Below are 6,000 nucleotides of genomic sequence, written 5' to 3' on the forward strand. Positions count from 1 at the left end.
GTCTGAATCTGGCTGTTACTATTCTTATTAAGGAATCTTGGGCCTGTTGAGATTCACCAATCACCTAATTTGGAAAAGACACTTTCATTTCCCCTCCCTTTAGCTTCTTTCTTCAACGAAGAATGGAACATCTAGGGACTATTTAAAACACATTAGATACAAAACTAAGCTACTAGCTTCCTTGTGTCTACAAAAGTGTTGAAACAGGCTTTTCAAGAAGGAGTGAGTGAAATGTGAGAGTTGATGGGACCCTACACATGGCCATGTTTAAAGACAAATAGAACAAAATCAATTATTGGGCACAGAAGCAGCGTATCTGTGCTCAAGTTAAATTAAAGTGACAAGGGATAGTAGAAAGTAGATGAAGTTTGAGTTGAGGTACAGATGGACTAAAAAAGCAGTGTAGAAAGATAAACAGAAAAAAGGAAAAAGGCAGGTGGGTGAAGACAACTGCACATATTGAAGAAGCTGAAAACAGTGGGTTAGTGGGCGTGAGGATTATATTCCTCTAGGAAGAATTGGACTAAGGGAGAAGGTGTTAACAGATAATCTTCTAATCCCCAATAGGAACTGGACTTCAACTCACTGTGACTTGGCTTCCATTATTTGATGCAGCAGGCCACCTAAGAGTGGGTTCTCTCCTCCTGCAGCTATCATTTTAAACTTTCTAAGAAATTGTTTCCCGACTTCATTATGTGGCAGGTGTATTAGTTTCCTATTGCTCCTGTAACAAAATATCACAAAGTTTGTGGCTTAAAACAGCATAAATTTATTGTTTCCTAGTTCTGAAGTCCAGAGGTCCAAGATCAAGTTGTCGGGAGGGCTGATTTCTTCCAGAGATTCTGAAGGAGAATCTGTTCCAGGCCTCTGTCATAGTCTCTGGTCTCTGTAGACAAACAACCCTTGGTATTCCTTGGCTTGTAGATGTATCACTCCAATCTCTGACTGTCTTCACATGGCCGTCCTCATTGTGTCTGTATGTCTTTGTATATTCACATGATAGTATTCCTGTGTCTCTGTGTCTGTGTTCAAATTTTTCTCTTGTTAGAAGGACACTAGTCATATTAAATTAATGCACAATGTAATGACCTCATATTAATTTAATTAAATCTGCAAAAAACCTATGTCCAAAGAAGATCACCTGTACAGGTACTGCAGGTTAGGACTTCAACATACGTTTTTTGGGAGGATACGATCTGACTCTGGACAGTAGGGTGAGATCTGATGTTTCACTACCTGCTAGTCATTCATATTTTACATCTGAGAAAACCAAGTCTTAGGATACTCAAACATCAGGTTTTATTGGCATGATTTTATCCCAGGCCCAAGTCCTAATGTAATTTTTCTTATTATACCATTCTGGAGAACTTCTTTTTAACTAATGCTCATGTGGTCCCCTAAAAAGCCATGGTAAAAGATGTGGTTTAGGGAATGGGGCTAAGAAGGTGAAGGTTGGGGTAACAATTATTTCTATTGGTATCAATGGTACTTTACACCACCTGGTACTGAGTAGACACCCAATACCTGTTTCATCAATGCAAAAAATCACACAAAGCATCAAGGACACTGATAGCAATGGAAGACTGCTTTTGAGAATTCAAATATCTCACCAATAACTTTCGCACTCTCCTCCTGGTACACTGTATAGCACACTTATCTGAAAATTGGCTTCCAGATTCAATTTCTCACTAGAGGTCTGCCTTCACTTCACCACTTAATAGAAAGCTCTACAGGATGCCTTACTTTTCTGTTCTAAAGCACTATCTTTAGAACAGAAGCTATAGAATAAAAGAGATCTGGTGTCAAACCCCAGCCCGTTTCCTTGCTGGCCTTGTGATCTTGAGTAAGATATATTAATCTTTCTTAACCTCAGCTTCTTCATCTATAAACTAAAGACAAAGATAGCACCTATGAGGATTAAGTGAGCAAATCTATGTAAAGTGTTAGAGAATAAAACCTGGTCAACAGAATGTGGTATGTTGTTATCATCATAAGTATTCCATGTACTTGGCTTGACACATTGTATGTGATTTTACATATAACGTTCACAACACTTTTTGAGGTAGGTGCTACTTTTATCCCCATTTTGTAGACAGGAACTGACACAGAGGGGCTAAGGACCTAGGTTAAGCATTCATGGCCTCAGAGGAGTAGTGAAAGGGATGGGATAGGTCGGGCTTAGGCCTGTCTGACTCTAAAGGCTTGTTTTTTAACCTCATTATCCTAATATGTTGCATTATTTTAGGGAGCACAAAGAGAAGTGTTTTGGTTTAACACCAGACAGAAAACAGTCTGAATTTAACTTCACAGTGTTTGTTCAGATATTGACTTCTCAGACACAAGTAGAATAAAAACTAATATATAAGCAAACAAACAAACAAGCCTGCTTTTCCTTAGTGGGAAGTGAACACGGCTAGAAACCATCTGCATCTCACTCCCACCCCAGCTCAATCCCTTCCCCATGACACTGTCAGGACTCTCACGGCCCCTCCTGGGTAAAACAATGGCCCTTTGGGTAACCACAAGCATGCAGGAACAGCAAGGTTCCAAATGGGATCCTGGCCAGTTTCAGTTACAATGAGATTTTAAGCAGTTCACCAAAGCACAATATACATAAAGTGACCAAAAACAAGTGGGAAAAATAGAGTGAAGAATCACTGGCAAGTGAGTTACCGAATACAAACACAGGGGGTATATAGAAACAGTTATCCAAATCCAAAAGTAGGTTGACAAGCCAGGCTAGCAGGTATTGATAAAAAGAAGGAGCTGCAGAAACAAGGAGGGACCTCTGGAGGAAACCATTTGTGAATGGCTTTGATTTAGCTCCCCTGGGGTCCCATCTGCAGCTCTATAAAGTAGCAGACCTCATAGTTTAAAATCAGATACCAAAGCGTCAAGGGCATTCACAAGAACCCCAGTTCCGATAGCCAGCTGCTATGGTCTGAATTTCCCCCAAAACATATGTGTTGGAAACTTATTCCCAATGCAACAGCATTGGGAGTTGGGTCCTAATAAGTGTTTAGGTCATGAGATCTCCTTCCTCATGAATAGATATTGCCACTATAGAGAAAGTGTTCATGGGAGTGGGTTAACTCTCTTCTACTCTTCTGCCATATGAAGACATAATGTTGGTCTCTGCTTGTCTTTTTACTTGCCATGTAAGCATGCAGCAAGAAGGCTCTCACCAGACACCAGACACCACAGATGCTGGTGCCTTGATCTTGGTCTTTCCAGACTGCAGAACTGTGATAGATAAATCCTTTTTCTAGATAAAGTTATGCAGTCCCCAGTCATCTATTGTGGCAGCCCAAAACGCACTATGACACCAGCTCTTCCCTAGTCACTTGTCTGACCACCTCACAGGGACAATCAACATAAGGCCAAATGCATTTACCTTGAGGATGCTACAAAACATAAACACTATCTACTGACATAGAATGTGTGAACCTACCTTCCCATAAGAAACTAAAGCATTTTGGTCTGCACTAAAAGCAGAATTCAATTATTATAGGAAGACCTATGATGAAGGAATAAAAGAAGAGTTATGTAATAAATGTGAGTCACAAGAGTATATTGGTGAACTTGGTTTCAATTATTCCAAGCATCAAGAGAGTTAGGGCTCTGAATTTTGTAAAAACTAGTTTATTGTGCATTTTAATTGAGGAGGTGATAAAGGCTGTACATTTTCTGCATACTTAGTACTACTTACTTTAAAAAACTTGAAATATAAATTTGTTTATTTAATATAGGTGGATGATTGAGTCAGGAAAAAATTTGAAAGAGGTTCTTTCATCTGCTTTTTCAGATTAAGGAGTTTGGTAAATCAGATGACTAAACAACCCACATCTTTAAACCCTCAATTATAATTTTAGACTGCCATGGCAGAGATATGGATTCACCAAACTTGATGCTGTAAAAAGATAGCATATATTTCAATTCTGCTGATTGGTTTCAGAAAGTAAAGCCACTCAGGAGAAAGCTGGACATGAGGATTGAACAGATGGTGACTTGAGACTATGGCCAATTCCCATTGCTAAACTACCCTGAAGTCAATGGAATCACAGCTGTCAAAGAATTGTAGAGCTATTCAGTGGAAATGAAAACCTAATTTCAGAAACAATTCATAGGTTTGATGGGCATGAATCATACCTTATGTTTTTGTGTCTGCCTTTAGATTCCAACTCTATGGGTTTATCTCAGTCATTTAGCATCTGCTCTATCTTTGAGGCCGAGTTTCCAGAAGGCCTGATTCAACCAGAAGCAAAAGACAGTAGCCAAGAAGATGGCACAGCATAAGAATTTTGGAAATTGATAAAAACATCCCAGAGACATCCAATAATTAGTAACTATGTGAACAGATTCTGTAATATTGGGTCTATTGGGCTCTGTGGGAAGGTATTCCCTTTGGAAATGACTGAAATGGAAATTTTGAACCACTTTCAATGATACAAGTTTGGGGTTAACACAGAGATGGTGCTTCACAGAATATACCACATTTCAATAATTGTATTCTTATTGAATTGTTTAAAATTAGTCAGTGACTAATATTAGGCCTCTAAGAACAAAATTCATTAGGTTTATTTAGCCTGTTTTTGCATTACTGCTACAAAATCCAATAGTTTAAATAGCTAACTGAATACTTTTGATGTTAAAGAGCAAAATTTCATGAAGATTTTAGATCAAGAGAGCTACCAATGAGAAAAAACAATGCAGATTTGTGGTAAAGTCCCATGAATTTGTTGAACTGCCAAGGCTTCTGATCATCACTGCTGAAGAACTTCTAATGGTGACTTCCATCTGAGCTTTCTCATTGCCAACTATTGAGAATGTCTGGATTATCCAGATGTTGCACCACAGTTGTGTTTTTGGCTTTACCACTCCCTCTGAGCTGCGATTCTGTTTTTTCTTATTGTTGATGTTCTTTGTTTTTAATATGAGGAAGATTTGTGTATTATACTTCAGTTTTAGTTTCCTTAATCACAGACTAGACAAAAGAAAATTGGCTTGGTTTCCTATTAGGAAACCACTTAGAAGCCATTATCAGAATCATAGACCATCACTGTGAACTATGTCCAGGTGTTGTCATGAAAGTATGACATCCTAGAGTGGAAAAGCAACCTGGGTTTCAGAGACTGTTTTACTCTTTTATCTGGAATGTTGTTTTAGCTGCTATGGCTCCAACAGGGTGAACATAGCATTTTATTTAATCTAAATATCTTTCTTCTTTTTTTCTAAGTTGCGAAAAGTCAGTGACCACATTTCATCTCTAGCCTCTCGTGAGGTTTAAATTACACAAGGCAGAAATATTTACAATGTCAAATGCTGAAGATTGTTGGGAGTCAGAAGTGGTTGTTCAGAATCAGTTTTAATGACAAGTCAGAAATTAGATGAAGAGATGAAATGCTAAGCCCCCAATGTGTTCTGAAAAGTTAAATAACCATCTTACATCAGTTGGTACCATTTTGTAAGGGTCCAGGATGCATAAGTGATAAATTAATAAAAAGCACCTTTAAAAATCAACAAAAGACATGGCAGGAAATGGAAGAAAAAAGAAGCAAGGGATGCATTCTAATAGATATTAAAAACAAGCCAAAGTGCAGTATTTGCTTTAGGGTTTTACTGTTAATTGTGTCAAAACTGTCACAGATTTTAGTTATTTTTTTTAATGGGGAAAGTGAATAAGGCAGGTAGATAAGTAGAAAAAGTTGTGTGAAACTCATTAGTACTGAAAATAAATAGTTGTACTTCTCTGTGACTGCAGTTAAATTTATTCAAAGTTCAGTGTCCTAGTGGAAGAGTGGAAATGAACCTCACATATTTGTTCAACTGTTCTTTGAGTAGGCAAAAATTTCCACACATCATGTTTATTGATCATGATTTTTCATTTCTTGGACTGTTATTTTAAGATCGGTACACATTTTGCCTCTTACCTCTACAAGAAAGTGTAGGATCTCATGGTCCTGTGTATGTGAAAGTCCAGATGAAGGAACCTTGTCTGTC

General features: G+C 38.0%; 1 long non-coding RNA gene across 1 annotated transcript in view; it reads left to right on the top strand.

The window, feature by feature from the left end:
* Positions 1-5,755, top strand: part of LOC129058837 (uncharacterized) — a 30,070-nt gene extending 24,315 nt beyond the window's left edge. The window contains exon 3 of the long non-coding RNA XR_008524250.2: positions 4,175-5,755. This is a non-coding gene — a long non-coding RNA (uncharacterized LOC129058837). The remainder of the gene's footprint in view (positions 1-4,174) is intronic.
* The last annotated feature ends 245 nt before the right edge of the window (positions 5,756-6,000 follow it).

Source organism: Pongo abelii, chromosome 3, assembly GCF_028885655.2.
Source record: "Pongo abelii isolate AG06213 chromosome 3, NHGRI_mPonAbe1-v2.0_pri, whole genome shotgun sequence".
In the NCBI taxonomy this organism is placed as follows: domain Eukaryota; kingdom Metazoa; phylum Chordata; class Mammalia; order Primates; family Hominidae; genus Pongo; species Pongo abelii.